Source organism: Manis pentadactyla, chromosome X (assembly GCF_030020395.1).
Source record: "Manis pentadactyla isolate mManPen7 chromosome X, mManPen7.hap1, whole genome shotgun sequence".
NCBI lineage: Eukaryota > Metazoa > Chordata > Mammalia > Pholidota > Manidae > Manis > Manis pentadactyla.
The window spans coordinates 134800932-134825358 of NC_080038.1; the positions used below are offsets into that span (position 1 = coordinate 134800932).

Here is a 24427-nt window from a genome sequence, read left to right on the forward strand (position 1 = left end):
TATAGTTGCTGGGCAATAATTAGGTGTCATACACCTTCTGTTCACAGGGCAGCTTTTATATATGGATCATTGGAAAGTTGAAACAGTCTATTTCTTATTAGACAGAGTCTATGGCCAGCTGAATAGGATCAGAAAGTTTAAAGGTCCCTACTTTAAATGACATGAGAATTGAATTTTTCTGTCTAATATTAGCACAGCTCCTGTACAGGCTGCCAAACTGTACTCACTTGGCTAGCACTATGGTGCTGGAAAGGAGGAAAGAATGCTATCTGGAAGGCCCCATCTCCTGACCTCTTCCTGAATAAGGGTCTACTGTTGGTACCAAGTGACGTTATTTTCTTCATCTGGAAATGGGGCCCAACTCCTGACTTATTTATAGGACTCTTGAAAATTGGTAAAATCATGATGCAAAGTGCCTAGCACTATACAAATAGTAGCTCCTGATATTATTATTATTGCCACTGCTATTGTTGTTATGAAAAAGAGTGGATAAATGTCACGGTGCAAACAACAGCATTAGCCTCAGGCATGTTTCCACATAGGAAAACAGAAAGGATATGATGTCAGAACTACAAAGAATATTAAAGACAAATTCTCAACATACTGGTTGAGCAGCTGTGGAACTCTGCCCTTCTGAAAACAGAATCCTCTGGCACTTTTCCACTTTGATAACACAGGCCCACAAGTGCTCCTCTAACATTTGAACATCACTGTATTATAAGGGTAAGTTGATAGGCATGTTCATACCACCATCCTTTTTATTTCCTGTGGCATACATTAGCAGGTCTCTATCCAATTTTCTTTTTTTAATGGGGAACTTCACCTTCTTTCATGACATTCTTGTTGTGCTACTTGACAAGTAAATGCTTTTACTGAGAGCAAAGTACAATTTAAAACATAGAACATTTCTAAATTACAGGTTGTGTGAAACTCAGGTCACCATTTTAGAAATACACATTTCAGAACTGAAGAGAAATAGCAGAAAACAACAGCAGTCAGTGACACAGATGCCAAACTGAAGGTGACACAAGGATCTACATTTTAATTCCCTTTTCTTGAATAAATGATCTTTCCCACTAAATCTCTGTGTACTCAGCTTTTATGCTGTGAATCTGCCTAGCATTCCTCAGAACACACCTCTTCAGATTAGAACAAACACAGACCCACCTTCTTGCAGGAAGCTGTGCTATCATTTGGGGACATATATCACAGATGCAGGACATGGAGTGCTTTGCCAAACACCCTGTCTAATATTCTCTTCTGCTATTCACATGGTGTTCGGGGATTGTCAGCAAAGACTAAGGAGACATTGTACTTCTCAAGAAACTGAAAGACTTGGTAACACAAATAATGTTTTCTTCCCTCCCTTCTACTGCTGGTTGGCGCCTGGAAAGAGAGAGGCAGCTATGGTTGAGGAAGGGCTCCCAAGGAAACTGACCGTCCTAAAACCTAAATCAGATCACATGATCCCCCTCCAGTGTCTTCTCATGAACCTGGCATGAAATTCACGGTCCTTTCAAAAACTGCTATGGCCCCCTTATGACCTGGCTACTGCTGACTTCTTAGAACTCATCTTCTCTCATTCTCCCCCTTTCCCATTCTGCTCCTGCTCCACTGTCCTTTTTCCTATTTCTCAAGCAAGTTCAAACTCATTCCCACCTGAGGGCATTTGTACTAGATGACCACTCTTTTGGAAAGCTCTTCTCCCAGAACTTCATGTGACTGGCTCCTTATTATTCAGGTCTGGCTCCAATGTCACCTCCTCGGAGATAACTTCCCTGACCAGTCAGTCATAAAGTAGCCCAATCAGACTACAATATCATCCCTTTGTTTTACTCTCTGCCTGGCATTTATTACTCTGTGACATTTATTTGTTTATATGTTCGTCTCCTGCCTCTAGAATGTAAGGTTTGTGAGATCAAGAACATCACCTGTTTTATTTAGCACTGCGTTCCCAGGGACCAGAAGAGTGCCTGGCAAGCTCAGTGAATAGTCAATATTTGTCTATTGGAGAAACAGGGTATGAATTTCTGAACTGTAGCGTTAGATACCAGATTGACGGGTTCTTTGAGTTAGAATATATCTTAAAGGTATAAGGATAAATATATTTACTTACACTGAATATGATGGAAGAGGAGAAAATATGAGCTCATAAACACATGAAACTAAAAAGAACAGAAGGCAGTGGTTTAAAAAAAAGAATGTGGGAAGTACCAGAGATTAACATCAGAAAAGAATTCTGAAGGAATTTAGAGCCTCAGATGTGTATATGCCATGCTGCCAAACTTAGATAATAAATAGGGTGAGGGTGAGTTTATAAAAATAACATGATGAAGATGGTCTAACAAATAGTACCAGATTTTGGTGGCATGAGAATGAAGATTAGAATCCAATGATGAAAGGGTCTTCTCTACACAGTATGCCTGGGGTTCTGCAATACTTGCCAGGGGAGCATTCATGAGAAGGTAAAATGGGAAAAGAAAAGTGAAATCACTATGTACAGTTTCCCAAAGTGTGGAAAAATTTTAGCAAATTATTTTAGTGTTATGTACATAATCCTTCTCTGCCCAGACAGGTCAGGCAGCATAACCCAGGAGCATCTGGTTCTTGGTCAGTGCCAGGGCAGCAGGCAGGGTTTAAATCTGGGCCCGGGGCATCCATAGCCCTTGGACTTGGCACAGGAAAGGAGGAAGTAAGGAAGAAACAGGGAAGCAGGGGGAGCAGTAAGTACTGATGAGGAGGCTGATGACTGGGCATGCACCTCTTCCAAGAAGGACACAATGTTCCCATTGCCTATTTCTGGGTTCTGACGAGCTCCTGTGTTCAACCCATTTAAATGCAGTTATGGATAAAGTTGGCTAGGGGAGCAATTAGGGCAAGGTCTTTTACTTTTGCTTGATATGTTTCCTTTTAAAATAAATTTTAAAGGGAGGAGATTATCAAAAAATACTAAATAAGTGCAATATTTGTGGATAATGGGAAGATGGTAAATATAATTGAAGTGATAATTTAAAAAATATTATTGTAAGTATTTTTTCCCTATTTGACTTTCTGAGTTCAAGGATCAGACCTGCATCACGGCCTTAGTTTTCCCTCACAGGTGTTTCACCTAAGACACTTTCTGCATGTGTAACCCTGCCTTGGCATCGGGTTCTCAGAAGACACGATCTAACCATCAGACATTAAATAGAAACATAAAAATGTGTCAAAGCTAAAAGGACATATATATACATATAGATATACATATCACACACACACAAATCATAACACAAAAATGCTTATATTAATAATGAGAAATAGACTTCAGAATACTGAATACCAATATAGATACAGGCTTCTCTCAGAGATATTTCAGGTTAAGTTCCACACCAAACACCAAAATAAAGGGATTACTGCATTCAAGCAAGTCAAATGAAATTTTTGGTTTCCTAGTGCATATAAAAGTTACATTTATACTATACTGTAGTTTATTAAGTATGCAATAGCTTTATGTCTAAAAAAAGTACGTATGTTAATTTAAAAATACTTTATTGCTAAAAATGTTAACCATCATCTGAATTTCCAGCAAGTCATAATTTTTTGGCTGGTGGAGGGTCTTGCCTTGATGTTGATGGCTGTTGACTGACGAGGATGCTGGTTGCTAAAGATTGGGGTGGCTGTGGCAATTCCTCAAATACAACAGCAATGACGTCTGTCCCATTGATTGACTCTTCCTTTCACAATTTCTCTGTAGCATGTGATGCTGTTTGATAGCATTTTGCCTACAGTAGAGCTCCTTTCAAAGTTGGAGTCAGTCCTCTCAAACATTGCTGCTGCTTATCAACTAAGTTTATGTAATATTCTAAACTCTTTGTTGTCATTTCAACAATCTTCACAGCATCTTCACTAGTAGGTTTCATCTCAAGAAACCACTTTCTTGGCTAATCCATAAGAAGCAATTCTTCATTTGTTGAAGTCTGATCATGAGACGTAGCAATTCAGTCACAGCTTCAGGCTCCACTTCTAATTCTAGTTCTCTTGTTATTTCCACCACATCTGCAGTTAACTTCCTCCACTGAGGTCTTGAACCCCTCAAAGTCATCCGTGAGTGTTGGAATCAGCTTCTTCCAAACTCCTATTTATGCTGATATTTTGACCTCTTCCTGTGAATCAAGAATGTTCTTAATGGCATGTAGACTAGTAAATCTTTTCCAGAAGGTTTTCAATTTGCTTTGCCCAGATCCATCAGAGGAAACACTATCAATGGTAGCTATGGCCTTACAAGACGTGTTTCTTAAATAGTAAGATTTGAAAGTAGAAATTACTCTTTGATCCATGAGCTGTAGAATGGATGCTGTGTTAGTAGGCATGAAAATAATATTAATCTTGTCATCTATCTCCACCAGATCTCTTGGGAGATCAGGTGCATTGTCAACGAGCAGTAATATTTTGAAAGGAATCTTTTTTTCTGAGCAGGAGGTCACAACAGTAGGCTTAAAATATTCCCTAAACCATGTTGTGAACAGATGTGCTGTCATCCAGGCTTTGTTGTTCCATTTACAGAGCACAGGCAGAGTAGATGTAGCATAATTCTTGAGGGCCCTAGTATTTTCAGAATGGCAAATGAACATTGGCTTCAATTTAAAGTCGGCAGCTGCATAAAAGAGTCAGCCTGTCCTTTAAGGCTGAAGCTAGGCACTGACTTCTCTCTAGCTATGAAAGTCCTAGATGGCATCTTCTTCCAATTGAAGGCTGTTTGTCTACACTGAAAATCTGTTTAGCATAGCTGCTTTCACTAATTATCTGAGCTAGATCTTCTGGATAACTTGTTGCAGCTTCTCAAACAGCATTTGCTGGTTCACCTTGCACTTTTCTGTTATGGAGATGGCTTCATTCCTTAATCTCATGAAACAACCTCAGCTAGCTTCCAACTTGTCTTCTGCAGTTTCCTCACCTCTGACAGGCTTCATAGACTTGAAAAGTTAGGGCCTGGATTAGGCTTTGGTTTAAGGGAATGTTGTGGCTGGTTTATCTTCTACCCAGACCACTAAAACTTTCTCCCTATCAGAAATAAGCCTGTTTTACTTTCTTATCATTTGTGTGTTTACTAGAGTAACATTTTAAATTTCCTTCAAGAACTTTTCCTTTCAATCTACAACTAACTTGGCTCTTTGTAGCAAGAGGCCCGGCTTTTGGCCTGTCTCAGCTTTTGACATGCCTTCCTAAGTTTAATTATTTCTAGCTTTTCATTTAAGGTGAGAGAAGTGCTACTTTCTTTCACTTGAACACTTAGAAGTCATTGTTGAGTTATTAATTGACCTAATTACAATATGTCTTAGTGAATAGGGAGGCCTGAGAAGAGAGAGAGATATGGGGGAAATGTCAGGTAGGTGGAGCAGTGAGAACACGCACAACATTTATTAATGAAATTTGCCAAGTCTTATATGGGTCAGTTTGTGGTGCCTTAAAACAATTACAATAGTAACATCAAAGATCACTGATCACAGATCTCTGCAACAGATATAATAATAATGAAAAGTTTAAAATATAGCAAGAGTTAGCAAAATGTGACAGACACAAAGTGAACGAATGCAACTGAAAAATGGTGCCAACAGACTTGTTCGATGCAGGGTTGCCACAAACTTTCAATTTGTAAAAAACACAATTTCAGCAATAAAGTGAAGCACAATAAATAAGGTATGCCTGTAAATATTTCCTGGTATTGATTCATTAAAATTAGATTAATTCAAAATGTTTGTGCACCTCGAATTAGATTAAACAAAAATTGACAATCTTACCAAGAAACAGACAGATCCATAATAACAGTTGCAAATGTCATCACTCTTACTTCACTAGTTGATAGAAGAAAAAGACATAAAATCAGTAAAGATATAGAAGACTGGAAAAGTACTCTCAACCAACCTGACCTAATTGACATATACAGAACACTCCACCACGAAAAGACTATGCATTCATTTCAAAGATATTTTGCAAACATTAAACTACATAGACCATAAATAGGACTTGATAAATTTTAAAGGGATAATATCATACACTCTATTATATGTGACCACAAATGGATTGCATAAAAATATCAGTAAGAAAGAGACATCTGGAAAATCTTCAAATATTTGGAAATTAAATCTTACCTCAAAGAAAACTCAGTGTTGTTCATATGGCTACACTGGTGAATTTTACCAAACATTTAAGGAAGAAAGAGTGCCAATCTAATGTGAACTCTTACAGAAAAATAAAAGAGGAGGGATCATTTTCTAACTAATTCTATGAGGCCAACATTACCTGGATACTAAAGCCATACAAAGATGTTACAGCCAAAGCAAACTAGACAAATCTCCCTCATGAGCGTATATGCAAAAACCTTAACAAAGTTTTAGCAAATGTAATTTTGCAATATTAAAACAATTCACATCATGACCAAGTGGGGCTTATCCCAAGAATATAAGGTTGTTCTTGTACTTGAAAACTATTTGGTATAACTTAACATGGTAACAGGAAAAGATGAGCATTTCAACAGATGCAAAAAAGTCATCTGACAAAATTCAACAGCCATCCATGTTAAAAACTCAGAACAAGCTAGGATGGGAAGGGAAGCGTCACAATCTGACAAAGAACATCTAGAAAACCACACAGCTAATAGCATACTCAATGGTAAAAGATTGAATGCTTCCCCCCTAAAATAGTACACTAAGGCAAAGAAAACGGCATACCTATTGGTAAGAAGATGTAAAATTACCTTTACTCACAGGTAACAGGATCATATGTGTGGAAAATCTTAAGGAATCTATAAAAAAGGCTTCCAGAACAAATAAGAAAATACAGCAAGGCTGCAGGATGCACTGTCAGGATGTGTAAATAAATTGTATTTCTATACAGTAGCAACAAAAAAATTAGAAATTGAAATGCAAATATTACAATAGCATCAAAAATATAAACTACTTTGGGATAAATCTAACAATATATGTACAAAACCTTACACTAAAACCCAGAACACATGGTTAAAATACATTAAAGATCTAAATAAAGAAGCTGTGTAACAGGTTCATGGTTGAGAAGACTACATATTACCGATGTCTGTTCTTTCCTAATTGTTCTACAGATTCAATAAAATCTCAGTCAAAATTCCAGGAGGCATTTTGAATGAATTGACAAGCTATTTATTAAATTTGTATGGAAATTGAAAGGACCTAGAGTAACACAATTTTGTAAAAGGAGAACAGTTGGAACATTGACACTGCTTGATTATAAGGCTGATCAAGAGTATAGAGAAGCATTTGTGCAAATACATCTGTGTTAATATACAGATCAATGGAACAGAATGAAATATAGAAAGAGACCCATTCATATGTGACCAACTGACTTTGACAAAAATGGCAAGAAAGAGATAGGCTTTTCAATAAATGGTGTTGGTTGTAGGCCTGGAATGCAATAATCAACTGTGATTTATGATTTAACTGTTTTAGCTGGGTTTTCTGTAACTCTTGATGTATGTGCAAAAACAAGTTATCTTAATTAGAATCTCGTTTCCATGACAGGACTGTTTTTACATCGTTCCAAAGGTTTTTGAGAGCGTTACGCTCCGTGAGACTGGAAGCTGTTGAACAGCAAGTTATGGTTAGTTATTCATTATGTATTAAGTCACCCCTTAGATCATTGTTGTGTACAATTCTTTGGTCAATAAATATGAGGGGTGCCCTCTCAGCACCACTCTTGCGCTGTTAAGCCTCGAGTTCCCTGGCTGGTCCTTTCACATCTTCGATATCTCTTCGTGTCTCCTCCCTTATCTGCGGGTCAGAAGCAGGGAGGGACTGACAAGTGGCCCCTGAACAGGGACCCTGAAACTCAGAGCAGGGAAGCTCCGAAGATCGTCGATCCGGTAAGACTCCCAGGAAAGCGTACGTAGGGACAGGGTTGAGACATCAGAGACACTATAATGGGCCAACATGAAACTAAAGCAGATAAACCGGAGGATTATTTAAAATCACTCCGTGCCCTCCTAAAAACCTCAGGAGTGAAAACTTCTAAAAAAGACTTTGCTCAACTTCACAAATATATTAAAAAATATTGTTACTGGTTGCTGCCACAAGGAACCCTCAGATAAGCTGATTGGAGTAAAGTATTAAGAGATTTCAAAGAGGCTCACAGACAGGGAAACATGATCCCTGTGCCTGTTTGGGTGGATCAATGGCCCCTCAATAAAGAAAAACTGGCAGCCTTACACACATTAGTTCAAGAGGGAAAATTCTGCTTTCACTGCCCCTTCCTTAAATGTGCAGGCTCCTTCAGAAAGATTCCCGTGGAAAGTCCTTCCTCAAGGAATGTTAAACAGCCCTACAATTTGTCAAAATTATGTGCATAGGGCTCTTCAGCCTATATGTGAAAAATGGCCTTCAGTTTATATCATTCATTATATGGATGATATTCTCATAACCCTACCTAAACATCTATCTCTTACTATTATTCTCAATGAGACTGAAACTGAATTAAAACAATGGGGCTTACAAATAGCCCCTGATAAAATACAAATACAATAGCCAATGAATTATTTAGGGAATAAAATTCAAGAAAATTAAATAATCCCTCAGAAAATTCAAATAAGGAGAGACCATCTTAAAACTTTAAATGATTTTCAAAAGTTTTTAGGAGATATTAATTGGATCCGACCATTATTGGGTATTCCTACTTATAAATTACAACATCTTTTCAATACCTTAAAAGGACCCCCAGATTTTAATAGTCCTAGAGACTTAACCTTAAAAGCTGAGGAAGAACTCAAGTGGATAGAACAACACATTCAAAAGGCTTGATTATCAAAAATTGACTTACACAAACCCTTACTTTTATTTATTTACTTTACTCCCCATTCTCCCACAGGATTGCTCTGTCAATGTGATGGTTGGTTAGAATGGATATCAAACTAAACCCTCATTACAACCTTACATTGACAAAGTAGCCTCCATTATCCTTAAAGGATGACAGAGACTAAGACAGATGATTGGCCAAGATCCTCACTCCATTATTCTTCCCTTATCTAAACAAAATATTATGCAAGCATTTCAAGAAAATACTCATTGGCAAATTGCACTTTCTGATTTTTTAGGAAATATTGACTGTCATTACCCTAAAAATAAATTATTTTCCTTTTTTTCAGCACCAACAATGGACCCTTCCTCAAAACACTTGTCCTAACCCATTATTAGATGCTGTTACCTGTTTTAGAGATGGTACAACATCTTTTAAAGTGGCTTATACAACTTGTTCTGGTTTATCAAAAACTTTTCACACGTCTTTCACTTCTGCACAACAAAATGAGTTATATGCTGTATTGCAAGCCCTGCAAGATTTTTCAAGTCCTCTTAATATTGTTACTGACTCTGCTTATGCTGCCTTTTCCGTTCCTTTATTAGAAACTGTGACGTTGGGTACCGTACAATCTCCTATTAACACTTTATTTTCTCAATTACAGGTGTGTATCCGTCAGCGTCTACACCCCTTTCTTATCACTCATAAATGATCACATTTTAATTTACCAGGTCCTTTATCATCCTATAATGATAAAGTAGATAAACTTATTTCCTTAGTTAATTACTCACCAGCTCAATGCTATCATGACCTGACTCATGCTCCCTCCTTTACTTTACAAAAGCGTTTTTCTCTTTCTGCCTCTGAAGCTCAAAATATCCTGAATTCTTGTCCAACCTGTTCTCAAATTAATTCTCCTCATTTACGAGCTGCAACCCAGAGGAACACGTCCTAACACCCTATTGGCAAATGGATGTTACTATTGTTCCTGAATTTGGGCCTCTTAAACATGTTCATTTTTCCATAGATACTTATTCTTCTGCTTCTTGGACCACTGCTTTAACAGGAGAACGATCTCATCATGTTATTACTCATCTTTTACAAGTGTTTGCAGTACTAGGTGTTCCGGCCACCATAAAAACTGACAACGCTTTAGTCTACCTCTCCTCTATGATAAAAAAAATTTCCAGCTATATAATATAATTCATAAAACAGGTACTCCTTATAATTCTACAGGTCAAGCTTTAATTGAACATCATCATCTTACTTTTAAACATTATTTATTAAAACAAAAAGGGGGATTACTCCCCGATATGATAAAATTAACTGCAAATCAATGATTAATGCATGCTTTACATATTCTCAATTTTGATCTTTTAAAGGGTGACAGACGATCAGCTATAGAAATACATTTTTCTGACAATATTTCTTTTTCCAAAACAACAGCAGTTCCTGTACAGTGGTCTCCAATAGGTTCTTCACAGTGGCATAAAGGTCATATTAAAGTGTGGGGCAAAGGGTTTGTTTGTGTTGTTGCAGAAGATCAACGTCTGCTTTGGCTGCCCAGAAAAAGAATTAAGATATGATATGAAGAAGAACTTCCAACATCAACATCCTCCAGAAGAGCTGCTCCAGAGGATGGCCACCAACAAACTTCACCAATGGAATGAAGCTTCCTGGATAGTGCAGTTTCTACTTTTGTTTTTGGTGATGGTATTTATACATACACACACTGCACAAGCTTGTGTTATTACAACAAGTGTGAGCGGGCCCTTGTATTTTGGCCATGGTGTAGTTCTTCATTGCTTATCTACTTGCTCCACTCCTGTGGGCCCTATTGTTTGGAAAAAGAATGGCGAAGAAATATATAAACAAAAGTCCGGAGGAAGACTTGGATGGTATAATGTTACAGATCAATCTAAAAAGGAAAATAATCAATATGATATTTATAAAACAGTTTTGACTCTAGAAGATATTGGAAATTACACCTGTGAGAAATTTCAAGAAGGATCTCCTGACGTATTATTTAAGAGTAGTTATGTGTATTTAAATATATCACTTGTTCCAGAACATAAGTTCTCCTCACCTAACCTGTGGCTGCAACTTGCAAGCCAAGGATTAAATAAATCATCTTTTTGTGTAGCAGGAGATTCTTCCATCAGTGGATTGTTAACAAAGAATTTGATAGGTATAGGACTCCCCTTCTCTGTGTTTACTAATATTTCGGGCATAAACATTACTCATCCTCCTAAAATTCTTACTTTTGAAGTTCAATTGAATCTACCTGTTAGTACTACTATAATTACTGATTGTATATGTATTAATTGTACTCATATACCTTCTTATTGTAACTCCATTATTTATGTAAAATGGCCATATGGATATAGACTCCCAAATGGCTGGGTGTTTCTGTGCGATAATAAAACCTATCAAGCTTTTTCTTCACAGTACCAAGGTGTTTGTGGCGTAGGACGTATTCTTCCTGCTCTCATAGATCATCCTGGATATACATGTAGAAGATCTCTTCGAGCCCTACCATCTGGCTGTGATGACAACTTGAAGTTGTTAAATTCTGCTGCTATTGCAGTTGCTGCTGCATTCCTTTTGCCAGTCCCCGGACTTGCTATCAGGATGCAAAACGAGATATCTAAGCTGGCCTGTGCATACAGTAAGACTACAAACTTGACTGCTTCTATATTGTCTGAACTCAACCAAGAACTAGGAGAAGTACGAGTTGCAGTACTTCAAAATCGTGCGACTATAGATTATCTACTGTTAAAAGAACATATGGGATGTGAACAGTTTCCAGGAATGTGTTGTTTTAATTTGTCTGATTTTTCTCAAACTATTCAAACTCAACTAGATGACATTCATCATGTCATTGATAAGTTTTCGCAAATGCCAGAGTTGCCTAATTGGTTTTCTTGGTTCCATTGGATATGGCCAATACTTGTGGGCCTTTTGTTGCTATGTGTATGTATCCCTGTCCTGCTAACCTGTGTGCGTAATTCAATTGTTGATTTACTGAAGCCAATACACGCCTATGCTACTTTCCAAGAGATAATAGCTAAAAAGTGATAATTTCTTATTTGATTTACCTCTTCCCCGTATGCAAGTTTATTTTCTACAGAAGTTCATATATTACACTAAATCACTGTATATTCTAAACACAGGCTGGGTTTATGAGTGTGAGGGATGTGTCTACATGATGACAACAAATTATATTTTTGCCTCCTTTTCAGTTCTCTATCATTTCCCTGTATGGCCCTGGAAGATGGCTGGTTAGCCAGAGACGGGTAAGATTCCTCAGGGGAGGAACAACCTAAGCAGGCACAGTCGCAGGGGACCATCAGGTGGGAAAATGGGAGCCAACTGAGGTGAGGCTTTGAACTTCACCCCCCCAACTATAAGAGGCAATCTGTCACCTAGACACCTCACTGTTTTCACCCAGCCACTGCCATTTTACATGCCTGCTATAATAATAATCTTTTTGTAAAAAGAAAAGGGGAAATGTGGGCCTGGAATGCAATAATCAACTGTGATTTATGATTTAACTGTTTTAACTGGGTTTTCTGTAACTCTTGATGTATGTGCTAAAACAAGTAATAACTAGGTTTTCTGTAAATCTTGATGTATGTGCAAAAACAAGGTATCTTAATTAGAATCTCATTTCCATGATGCGACTGTTTTTACATTGTTCCAAAGGTTTTTGGGAACATTACGCTCCGTGAGACCGGAAGCTGTCGAACAGCAAGTTATGGTTAGTTATACATTATGTATTAAGTCACCCCTTAGATCATTGTTGTGTACAATTCTTTGATCAATAAATATGAGGGGTGCCCTCTCAGCACCACTCTTGCACTGTTAAGCCTTGAGTCCCCTGGTTAGTCCTTTCAGATCTTCCATATCTCATCGTGTCTCCTCCCTTATCTGTGGGTCAGAAGCAGGGAGGGACTGTCAGCTGGTAAATTGTCTATGAAAAAAAAAAAGGAATTTAGAGCCACTATTAATAATTTCATTTCCACTAGTAGAATTCATCATCCATTTTGAGTTACTTCTTATATAGCATCACCTATGGGAAGCTAACACTTATCATCATTAATGATGAAAGAATGAACACTTTCTCCTTAAGACTGGAAACAAATTAAGTACATCTTCTCTCACCACTTTTAATCAGTATTTTACTGGCCACTCTAGCCATTAAGTAAGGCAAGGAAAGAAGTCATTCAAATAAGCAAGGAAAAAGTACAACAATCTTTCTTTTTTAGCTCTTTTTAAAACTGAAGTATGGTTGATACACAATCTTATGTTGGTTTCAAGTATACAACACAGTGCTACAGAACTATCTGAAGATTACATGATCATATACAAAGAAAGTTCCACTAAAATCCAAAAGAATACTAGAAGTGAAAATCAAATTTAGCAAGGTTGTAGAATCCAGGGTCAACATGAAAACTATTTTATTTGTATACACTAGCAATAAAAATTAGAAAGGAAAATTAAAATTATTATTTATGATAAAATTGAAAATATGAAATATTTAGGAATAAATATACAAAAAAATGGATGTAAGACCTATGCATTCAGGAAAATATAATACAAGCCTGAGAGAAATAAAAGCAGACCTAAATAAGTGGAGAGATATGTCATGTTCATAGATTAAAAGACTGAATATTGTTAAGATCTCCATTTTCCCCAAATTAATCTATGGATTCAATGCAATTCTAGTCAATATGGCAGAAAGCTTATTTTACAGAAATTTATAAGTGGGTTTAAAAAAATTTTTATTGACAGATAGTTGTATAATATTATATTGATGCCAAGTATACAATACAGCGATTCAACAGTTATATACATTATTAAATACTCACCCCAACTAGTGTAGTTACTATCTGTCAATATAGAAAGATGTTACAAAACTGACTATATTCTTATGTTGGACTTTCATCTCTCAGACAAATTTATATTATGATTGAGATTTTGTGCCTCTTTATCCCCTTCACCGATTTCACTCACCTATCCTAACTCCACCTCCAAGGTAACCATCATTGATTTCTCAGTGTCTATGAGTCTACTGGTCTTTGGTTCCTTTTTGTTTTGTTTTGTTTTGTTTTTAGATTACACATATAAGAGAAATTATATGGTATTTGTCTTTCTCCACCTGGCTTATTTCATCTAGCATAATATCCTCTAGGTCCATCCATGTTGTCACAAATGGCAGCATTTCTTTCTTTTTATGGCTGAATAACATTCCATTGTGTATATGTACCACATAAATCTTCTTTATCCATTTATCTATTGATGGACACTTTGGTTGCTTCCATATCTTGGCTATTGTAAATAATACGCCAATAAACATAGGGGTGCATATATCTTTTCAAATCAGAGATTTTGTTTTGTTTGGGTAAATTCCTAGAAGTGGAAATCCTGGGTCATATGGTTCTTTCTATTTTTAGTTTTTTGAGGAACCTCCGTACTGCTTTCCATAGTGGCTGCACCAATTTATTCCCACCAACAGTGTAGGAGAGTTTCCTCTTCTTCACATCCTCGCTAACACTTGTTATTTCTTGTCTTTTGGATAGTGGCCATTCTAACTGGTGTGAGGTGATATTTCATTGTGTTTTTGATTTACATTTCTCTGATGATTAACAATGTGGAGCATCTTTTCATGTGCCTGTTGGCCATCTGTGTGTCTTCTTTGGAAAAATGTTTATTCAGGTCTTCTGCTCATTTTGTAATCAGGTTATTTGTTTTGTTTGGTGTTGTCATATGAGTCCTTTATATATTTTGAATGTTAAGCTCTTATTTGATAAATAATTTACAAATATATTCTCCCATATTGCAGGTTGCCTTTTTGTTTATTTTATGGTGTCGTTTGCTGTACAGAAGCTTTTTAGTTTGATGTAGTTGCACTTGTTTATTTATACTTTGGTTTCCCTTGCCCTGGGAGATATGTCTAAAAAAAATTGCTCTTATTTATGTTCAAGGGGTTTTTGCCTATGTTCTTTTCTAAGAGTGTTATGGTTTGCTGTGTTATATTTAGGTCATTAATACATTTGAAGTTTACTTTTGTGTATGGAGTTAGACAGTAATCCAATTTTATTCTCTTGCATGTAGTTGTACAATTTTCCCAGCACCACCTGTTGAAGAGGCTGTCTTTTCCCCACTGTACATTCACAGCTTTTTATCATATGTTAATTGACCACATATGTGTCAGTTGATTACTGGGCTCTCTATTCTGTTCCATTGACCTATGAGTCTGTTCTTTTCTTGTGCCAGTACCATACTGTTTTAATTACTGTAGGTTTGTAGTATGGCTCAAAGTCAGGGCACATAATACCCTCAGCTTTGATCTTCTTTCTCAAGATTGCTTTGGTTATTCAGGGCCTTTTGTGGGATTATTTTCTCTAGTTCATTGAAAAATGCCATTGGCATTTTGATAGGGATTGTGTTAAATCTGGAAATTACTTTAGGCAGGATGGCCATTTTGACAATATTAATTCTTCCTGTCCATGAGCATAGCATAGATTTCCATTTATTTGTGTCTTCAATTTTTTTCATCATGTCTTATAGTTTTCTGAGTACAAGTCTTTCACCTCCTTGGTTAAGTTTATTCCTAGGTATTTTATTCTTTTTGAAACAACTGTAAATGGAATTGCTTTCCTGATTTCTCTTTCTGCTAGTTTTTTGTTAGTAAATAGGAATTCAATAGATTTCTATGTATTAATTTTGTATCCTGCAACTTTGCTGAATCCAGTTATTAGTTCTAATAGTTTTTTTGGTGGACTCATTAGGGTTTTCTATGTATAACATCATGTCATTTGCAAATAGGAACAGTTTTACTTCTTCCTTATGAATTTCAATGCCACTTATCTCTTTAACTTGTCTGATTGCCATGGCTAGGACCTCAAGTACTATGCTGAATAATAGGGGTAAGAGTAGGCATCCTTGTCTTATTCCTGATCTTTGAGGAAAAGCTTTCAGCTTTTGCCTTTCAGTATGATGTTAGCTGTGGGTTTGTCATATATGGCCTATATTATGTTGAGATATGTTCCCTCTGTACCCACTTTGTTGAGAGTTTTTATTATGAATGGGTGTTGGATTTCAAATGCCTTTTAAGCATCTACTGAGATTACCATGTGGTTTTTATCCTTCCTTTTATACATGTGGTGTATCACATTGGTTGATTTACAAATAGTGTACCATCCTTGCATGAGAGGAATAAATCCTAGTTGATCATAATGGATGATCCTTTTCATGTATTTTTGAATTTGCCTTGTTAATATTTTGTTGAGGATTTTTGCTTCTATGTGTATCAGAGATACTGGTCTATAGTTTTATTTTTGTAGTGTCTTTGTCTTGTTTTGGTATTAGAGTGATGCTGACCTCATAGAATGAGTTTGGAAGTATTCCTTTTTTTTATTTTTTGGAATATTTTAAGAAGGATGGGTTTAGCTTTTTAAATATTTGGTGGAATTCACCTGTGAAGCCACGTGCTCCTGGACTTTTGTTTGTTGGGAATTTTTTGATTATTTACCAATTCAATTTCATTACTGGTAATTGGTCTGTTCAGATTTTGTGATTCTTCCTGGGTCAGTCTTGAAAGGTTGTACTTTTCTAGGAATTTGTCCATTTCTTCTAAGTGGTCCAACTTATTGGCATATAATTTTTAATAGAATTCTCTAATACTTCTTTGTATTTCTGTGGTGTCAGTTGTAATTTCTTTTTCATGTCTGATTTTGTTTTTGTCCTTTCTCTTTTTCCCTTGATAAGTTTGTGTTTGTCTATTTGTCTTCTCAAAGAACCAGCTCTTGATTTTACTGATTTTTTCTATTGTTTTCTTTTTCTCTATTTTATTTATTTCTGCCTTGATCTTCATTATGTCCCTCCTTTTACTAACTTTGGGTTTCTTTTTCTAGTTTCTTTAGTTGTGAGTTTTGATTTTTTTTATTTGACATTTTTTTTGTTCTTAGAGGTAGGCCTGTATTGCTATGCACTTCCCCCTTAGATCCACTTTTGCAATATCCCATATATTTGAACTGTTGTGTTTCTGTTTTCATGTCTCCATGTATTGCTTGATTTCCTCCTTGATTTGTTCACTGATCCATTGATTATTTAGAAGCATGTTGTTTATACTCCATGTGTTCGTATTATTTTGTTTTCTTCTTGTAGTTTATAACTAGTTTCATACCACTGTGATCTGAAAAGATGCTTGATACAATTTCAATCTTTTTGAATTTATTGAGCCTCTTTTTGTGTCCTTGTATGTGATCTCTTCTGAGAATGTTCCAAGTGCACTTGAGAAAAATGTGTACCCTGCTGCTTTTGGGTGGAACATTCCTTACATATCTGTTAGGTCCATCTGGTCTAATGTTTCATTCAATGCCTCTGTTGCCTTTTTTATTTTCTTGCTGGATGATCTGTCTATTGATGTAAGTTGGGTGTTAAAATCACTTAATATGATTGTTTTGCTATCTATTTCCCCCTTTAGGTCTGTCAGTATTTGTTTATATATTTAGGTACTCCTATGTTGGGTTTTTACAATTATTATAACCTCTTGTTGGACTGATCCCTTTATCATTATGTAATGTCCTTCTTTGTCTTTTGTTACTTTTCTTGTTTTGAAGTTTATTTTGTCTGCTATAAGTACTGTTACTCATGCTTTTTTCCCCCTTTTATTTTCATGAAATATCTTTTTCCATCCCTTTACTTTCAGTCTCTGTATGTCTTTAGGTCTGAAATGAGTCTCTTGTAGGCAGCATATAGATGGTTCTTTTTTCTTTATCCATTCTGCCGCCCTATGTCTTTTGATTGGTGCATGTAGTCCATTTACATTTAAGGTAATTATTGATAGGTATGTACTTATTGCCATTTTATAAATTGTTTTCTGGTTGTTTTTATAGTTCCTCTGTTCCTTTCTTCCTGTCTTACACTCTTCTTCCACTGTTTGATGGTTTTATTTAGTGTTATGCTTGGATTCCTTTTTAAAATCCTTTCTATATCTGTTATAGGCTTTAGGCATGTGGTTACTCTAAGGTTCATAGTTTCCTAATATATAACAGTGTGTATTTAGTTGATGGTAGCTTGATTTCAAAAACAAACTAAAAGTACTACTATTTACTTCTTCCTCCTCTGCACTTTATGTAGAAAATGTCATAATCTACATTTTTTGTGTCTCTTGACTAATTTTAAGTATAGCTGGTCTTACTACTTTTGTTTTTGTAACTTCATACTTGCTTTGTAATTGGCCTACTACTTTTACTGTATGTTTCAATGATGAAAAATATTTAGGCTTACAAACATTTCCATTTACAGAAGTCCCTTTAGCATATCCTGTAAGGCTAGTTTAGTGGTGGTGAATTCTTTTAACCTTCATTTGTCTGAGAAACTTTTAATCTCTCCTTCAATTCTGAATGATAACCTTGCTGACAAGAGGATCCTTAGTTGTAGGTTCTTCCCTTTCAATACATTAACTATTTCATGCCACTGCTTTGTGGCTTGTAAAGTTTCTGCTGAGAAATCAGCTGATACCCTTATGGAGCTTCCCTTGTACATAAGTGTCTGCCTCTCTCTTGCTGCTTTTAAGATAATCTTTGCAATTTTAATTACTGTATATCTTGTTGTTGTCTTCCTGGGATTTCTTTTGTTAGGGGGTCTCTGAACTTCCAGGACCTAAGTATCTATTTCCTTTCCCTTTTCAGCTATTATTTCTTCAAAGAGACTTTTTACTCCTTTGTAGAAAGGGAACTTTGTAGACTTTCTTCTCCTTCTGGTACCCCTATTATGCAAATATTGTTTCATTTTCAGTTGTCTCACAGCTCTCTTAGCATCTTCTCATTTTTAGAATTTCTTTTTCGATCTGTTCCTCAGCTTGGTTGTTTTCCAGTCTCTATTTTCTATCTTATTCTTTCCTCTACTTGCACAGTCTATATTTGGTTCCATCCATTGTATTTTTCACTTCAATTATTGTATTCTTCAGCTCTGATGGGCTCTTTTTCAAATATTTTCTCTGCTGAAATCCTCCCTGAGATTGTCAATACTCTTTGTAGATCAGTTAGTATATATACGACTGTTTTGAAATCCTTGTCAAGAAGATTGGTGATCTCTGTTTCATTTAGCCCCTCTTTCTGGAGTCTTATCCTGTACTTTTGTTTGGAACATATTGCTCTGCCCCCTCATTTTGTCTGTGTTTCTGTTTCTTCCTTTGTATTGGATAGCTAATGGCTTTATGAAGAAGGTGTCCTGTGGTGCCCAGAAGCTTGAGATTCTTTGCTCACCAGTGCTTGGTTCTCCTTAGTGGTAGAGCCCCATTTGCTTTTGGTGGGCTGTGGGTGGAGCCAACTTTTTTCCTGTCTGCAGGCAATGGCTGATCTCTGTCAGCAGAGGCTGACAGCTGGACTCTGTGTGCCCTTTGTGTGCTGTCAGGTACTTCTTCTGGGATTTATTATGGGCAGGGATGCCTTCTGCCTGCAGGTCAACAATGGCAGCTGCTCCTGGGTCAGGCAGGGTGGGTTTAGCAGGGGAGCACAGCTCTGTGGCTGAGCCACCAACCAGTGAAGGAAATGGAGATTTAGAACTGGCTCCTGCAGATGTCCCACCAGTTGGGCTGAAGGAGGGTTGGGAAAGCATGGCAAACATCCTTCCCCTGTCAGGCAACAAAGTCTGACAGCTGCTGGGCCCAGCAGGCTACCTGAGCACTTATCCCCTCCCTGATCCATTCTTCTCCATCCTGATTGTGGGCTTGGGTTGGGGGAGGGCTTTGGTCCTGATTGATCACAGCTCTCCTGCTTTACCCTTCTCAATGTGGACTTCTCTTCTGCACCAGGTATAGATAGTCTGTTCTGCAGTCTTCATGTTGTTTTCAGGGTTAGTTGTATTTGCTGTAGTTATTTCTTTCATGTGTATGTGGTTTCTGCCCTGCCTTCCTACTCTGACATCTTTTCCTCCAAAATAATTATTTAAAAATTTTCATTGGAAATGCAGAGGACTTAGTAGAATTGAAAAGTTTTTGAAACAGAAGAGCAAAGTGTAATGAGTTACAATACTTGATTTCAAATACACTGTGGTATTTGTGCTGGGAGAGACTTATAGATAAACTGAAAAGAATAAAGAGTTCAGAAATGGACTCACATATATATGGTAATTAATTTTTGACAAAAGTTCCAAGGTGATATTGTCAATGAGGGTAAAGGATAACTGTGGATAAAAATGAGAGTTCCTGTTGCCAGGATTCTCACCTGGCCCTGGTTGACTAGCTCACTGCACACCTGTGGGCAAATACATGGCTGTTGACTCTATATAAAGAGTTCTGCCCAGTGCTCTGTGTGCAACATGGTAGCACGTTTGCAAGGATGCAGGAGAACAGAGCAGAGGCTGGAGAGGTGGCAGGGCCGAGGACAGAGGCCCAGAGGACGGCTGTGCAGGACGACTGTGCAGAGAGGCCCAGAGGATGGCTGTGTGGGATGACTGTACAGAGAGGTCCAGACAACAGCTGTGCAGACAGAGGGTCCGAGTGGACGGCTGTGCAGACAGAGGGGCCCAGAGGCAGAGACCAGCTTGCTGCATGCAGACTAGCTCTGAGCGAATGGGATTCTAGTGACTGACCTGCCACCTGGAAATAAAGTTGGGTATAACCCTTTCACCCCAAGAACGTTTTGCTGTCAATTTCTTAGGTCACATTCAATCCATAGCAAACTTGCCCAGGGCTGAAATCCACTGGCAAAACAATAACCATTTCCACAAATATTGCTGAAGCAACTTGGTATGAATATGGAAAAACCAAAACTCGATTCTCACCGCCTTCATACTGTATATAATATTTAACTCAAAATGTACCATAGATCTGAATATAGAAATTAAAGCTTTAAAACTTCTAGGAGATCTTAGGATACAAAACATTTTTATGTCAGTTAAACAAAGAATAAACCCTATACAAAATTCATAAATCAGACTTCACTAACTTAAAGAAATTTGCTCTTAGAATATATACTGTTAAGAAAATGAAAATGCAAGTTACAACAGAAAATTTCTTATTATTAATCTCTGCAAAAGTACTTGTGTCCAGAATACATAAAGAACTCTTACAACACAATAAAAAGAGATAGATCCTAATAAATATATGCAAAAGATTTCAACAGAGACTTTGTAAAAGTTGATATGTGAATAGTCAGTAAGTACATAAAAGCAAGGTAAAATAATTAGTCATCAGAAAAGTGCAAAATAAAACCATAATGAAATTCCACTATACACCTAATAGGATGGCTAATGTCAGAAATAAAGACAATACTTACTGTTTCCTGGGATAATTTGCAATGGGAACTCTCATACACTGCTTGTAGGAATGTAAAATATAACAACTACTTTGGAAAACAATTTAATAATCTCTTTTAAAGCTAAACTTGAACTTACACTGTTAGCCAGTAAGTTTACTCTTAGATATGTACCCAATGAGAACATATGCCCTCACAAAGGACTGGCACAGGAACATTCAAAGCAGCTGTACCCACAGAAGCCACAAAGTGGAAACAATACAAATCTTCACTAGCTGGTGAAGAGATGAACAAATTGAAGTATATCTGTACAATGGGAGCATATGCAGCAATGAGAGTGAATATAACTTAATTGTGGTAGTTCATTGGTGTATACCGTAGTCATTTCCCCTAAATTTTTCTATATTTAAAAATATTTTTATAGTACATATGTGTTATTTTTGTAATAAGCAGGTGAGAATTTAAGTTTTGTGGGTCTTAAAGATTATGTAATTTTTAGAGCCCTCTAAGAAAATGAATACATAACTGAAAATACAAAATGAGGTGCAGGATCATGGAAAAAAAAACAGTGAAACTGAGGGTAATCTGAAGCTTTAGTTTCCATAGTTTCACAGTAACTCTGCCTCTGATAGTGTATAATAAATAAAAATTTAAAAGACAAAAAAAGACAGCAACCAAGTGCTGGCTAAGTAGGCATAGTTACATCAGGGCCTGAATTTCCCTTTTCTAGAGTATTAGTTCTGTCAAAATTCATTATTCTTTTCTTCTTGAGAAGTATTTGCCCAGCTAGTGACTACATTCTCCACCTCTTTTAGAATGGGTGTGGCCATATGGCTAATTTATCACTAATGGAATAGGAGCAGAAGTAATGTGGGCAATCTCTACTTCACTGGCTTAATAAGAACTTTTTTTGCTCTGGACTTCCTCTTTTTCCTCTTCCTAGTGGATGGAAAATGGACATGGCAGAGACTTACTTTGACCAGACAAACGAGCGGTGGCATATAACAAGATGGGAAGTTCCTGTTTTCCTAAATGACCTTGTGTAGCAGAGCTCCTACAATGCTCACTACCCCCAGACAATTTGTACTGTTACATGGGGAAGAAACTTCTATATTATTTAAACCAATGTTTCTGAGAGACTCTTTTAGTTAGGCTTTAGGCTGACTAACAGATTCCTCAAATGTGAAGAAAGGAGTATTCTGAATAGTGTCTAAGGACCTCATAACTCTTAAGATTTGATAAATTTTTATGAATTCTCTAAAAGAATTTGGAAAAGTATAACCATGACCCATAGTAGAAAGCTTATTCTTTTTGAGGTTTCCACACTTTCTGATCTCATATAGCATGGAGCCTTCACTCACAGCTTCCATTATTTAGGTACATTCCTTGTGTTCCTGGCGTCGTTGCCAGGAGCACAGACTCAGGAGTAAGATCTCAAGGTTCACGTCAAGACTCAAAAACCTCCTAGTTGTTTAATTAGTTAGAAGTTAAGTAACAACTTCTATGAGCTACTGTATGACTAATATGACTTACTTTCAGTTATTTTGAATAGCAATTAATTTGACATCTGAATGATGCTTCCTTATCCATCCTCAGGGAAATTCCCAGTACAGGCTATGTATATAAAGGACAGATATGTAACTATAAGCTCAGTGATTCAGATAATCAAAAGTTGAAATGCTCTCGAAAACTGGATAGGACTACTGATGCTGACCACAATGGAGTAAGCTCACTATAATCTCTCTCTCCCATTAATTGTAGCTAAAAACTATGGAGAGAATACGAGAAGGAACTGTCTGAGGACTCTGAATAGTAAAATAGCAGGAAGATTGGAAAGAGAAGTCCAGACATGAAGAATGATTGCAATGGTGGTGAATTTCTTGGCATTATTGTCCTCTTTTATAATAGATTTTGACCCAAGGGTAGGACATGTTGCAGAGGTACATAGTAAGAGTGAATATGAAAAATTCTGAAAGAAACTATTTTTCTTCTCATTTCCTTGCTTTAATGGAAGCCCCAATGATGTGGAACTACAAACGAATCTGAGGGGGACTAAAACTCCAAGAGAAACCCAACATTCTGGCTAAAGGAAATAAAAAGAAGCACCTGAGAACTAAAAAATGTAGGGGAAATCGTGGAGAGAAAAGCATTAGAGAAAGGGATCCCCTAACTCTGTGTCTGAACTAATACATGTCTCAGGATTGCCCCTGAGCAGCACACATATGGGCAGACTCAAATGCCATAGCAGGTTTCATTGAAACCTGAACTGACACTCTAACCACTGCCCACAGAAGGTGAGGCAAAATTTATTATCGGAACCTGACAGAGTTGATTGCCTTCTGAAGCAAATAAACAAAAATCTACATTCTACAGAGGATTTTAACAGGTCCTAGATCTTATAACATGATCGTCACAATGATCCTTATACAATCCAAAATTACTTAACATGCAAAGGACTAGAAAAATCTGACCAATTCTCAAAGAAAAATATAATCAACAGATGCCAACACTGAGAATATACCCAGATGTTGAAATTATCAAATATTTTAAAGCAATTTTTAAAAGCATGTTACCTGAGGTAAAGGCAAATTATCTTAAAATTAATGGAAAAATAAACATTCTCAGAAGAGGAAGAAACTGTAAAAAGAAACTCAATGGAAATTTTAGAACTGAAATATAAAATATCTGAAAGAAGAACATTCATTGGATGTGCTTAACAGTAGAATGAAGATGACAGAATTAAGATTCAGTTAACTTGAAGAGTGATCCATAGGAATCATCCAATTTGAAGAACAGAAAAAGGATTGAAAAAATCTGAAAAGGCCTACAAGGATGTGTGGGATAATATCACATGATCAAGTGGGGTTCATCTCAGGGATGGAAGGATGGTACAACAACTGAAAATCCATCAACATCATCTACCACATCAACAAAAAGAAGGACAAAAACCACATAATCATCTCCATAGATGCTGAAAAAGCATTTGACAAAATTCAACATCCATTCATGATAAAAACTCTCAACAAAATGGGTATAGAGGGCAAGTACCTCAACATAATAAAGGCCATATATGATAAACCCACAGCCAACATTATACTTAACAATGAGAAGCTGAAAGCTTTTTCTCTAAGATCGAGAACAAGACAAGAATATCCACTCTCCCTGCTTTTATTCAACATAGTACTGGAGGTCCTAGCCAAGGCAGTCAAACAATACAAAGAAATAAAAGGCATCCAGATTGGTAAAGAAGAAGTCAAACTGTCACTGTTTGCAGATGACGTGATATTGTACATAAAAACCCTAAAGAATCCACTCCAAAACTATTAGAACTAATATCTGAATTCAGCAAAGTTGCAGGA

At 36.7% G+C, this 24427-nt stretch overlaps 1 protein-coding gene across 2 annotated transcripts in view; it reads left to right on the top strand.

The window, feature by feature from the left end:
• Positions 1-10094: 10094 nt before the first annotated feature.
• LOC130681914 (syncytin-1-like) overlaps positions 10095-24427 on the top strand; it is a 325096-nt gene continuing 310763 nt past the window's right edge. The window contains exon 1 of one of the 2 annotated variants that reach the window (XM_057495730.1): positions 10095-10318. The gene's annotated coding sequence lies outside the window, so the exon portion shown is untranslated. The remainder of the gene's footprint in view (positions 10319-24427) is intronic. The other variant, XM_057495729.1, reaches the window with a different exon arrangement.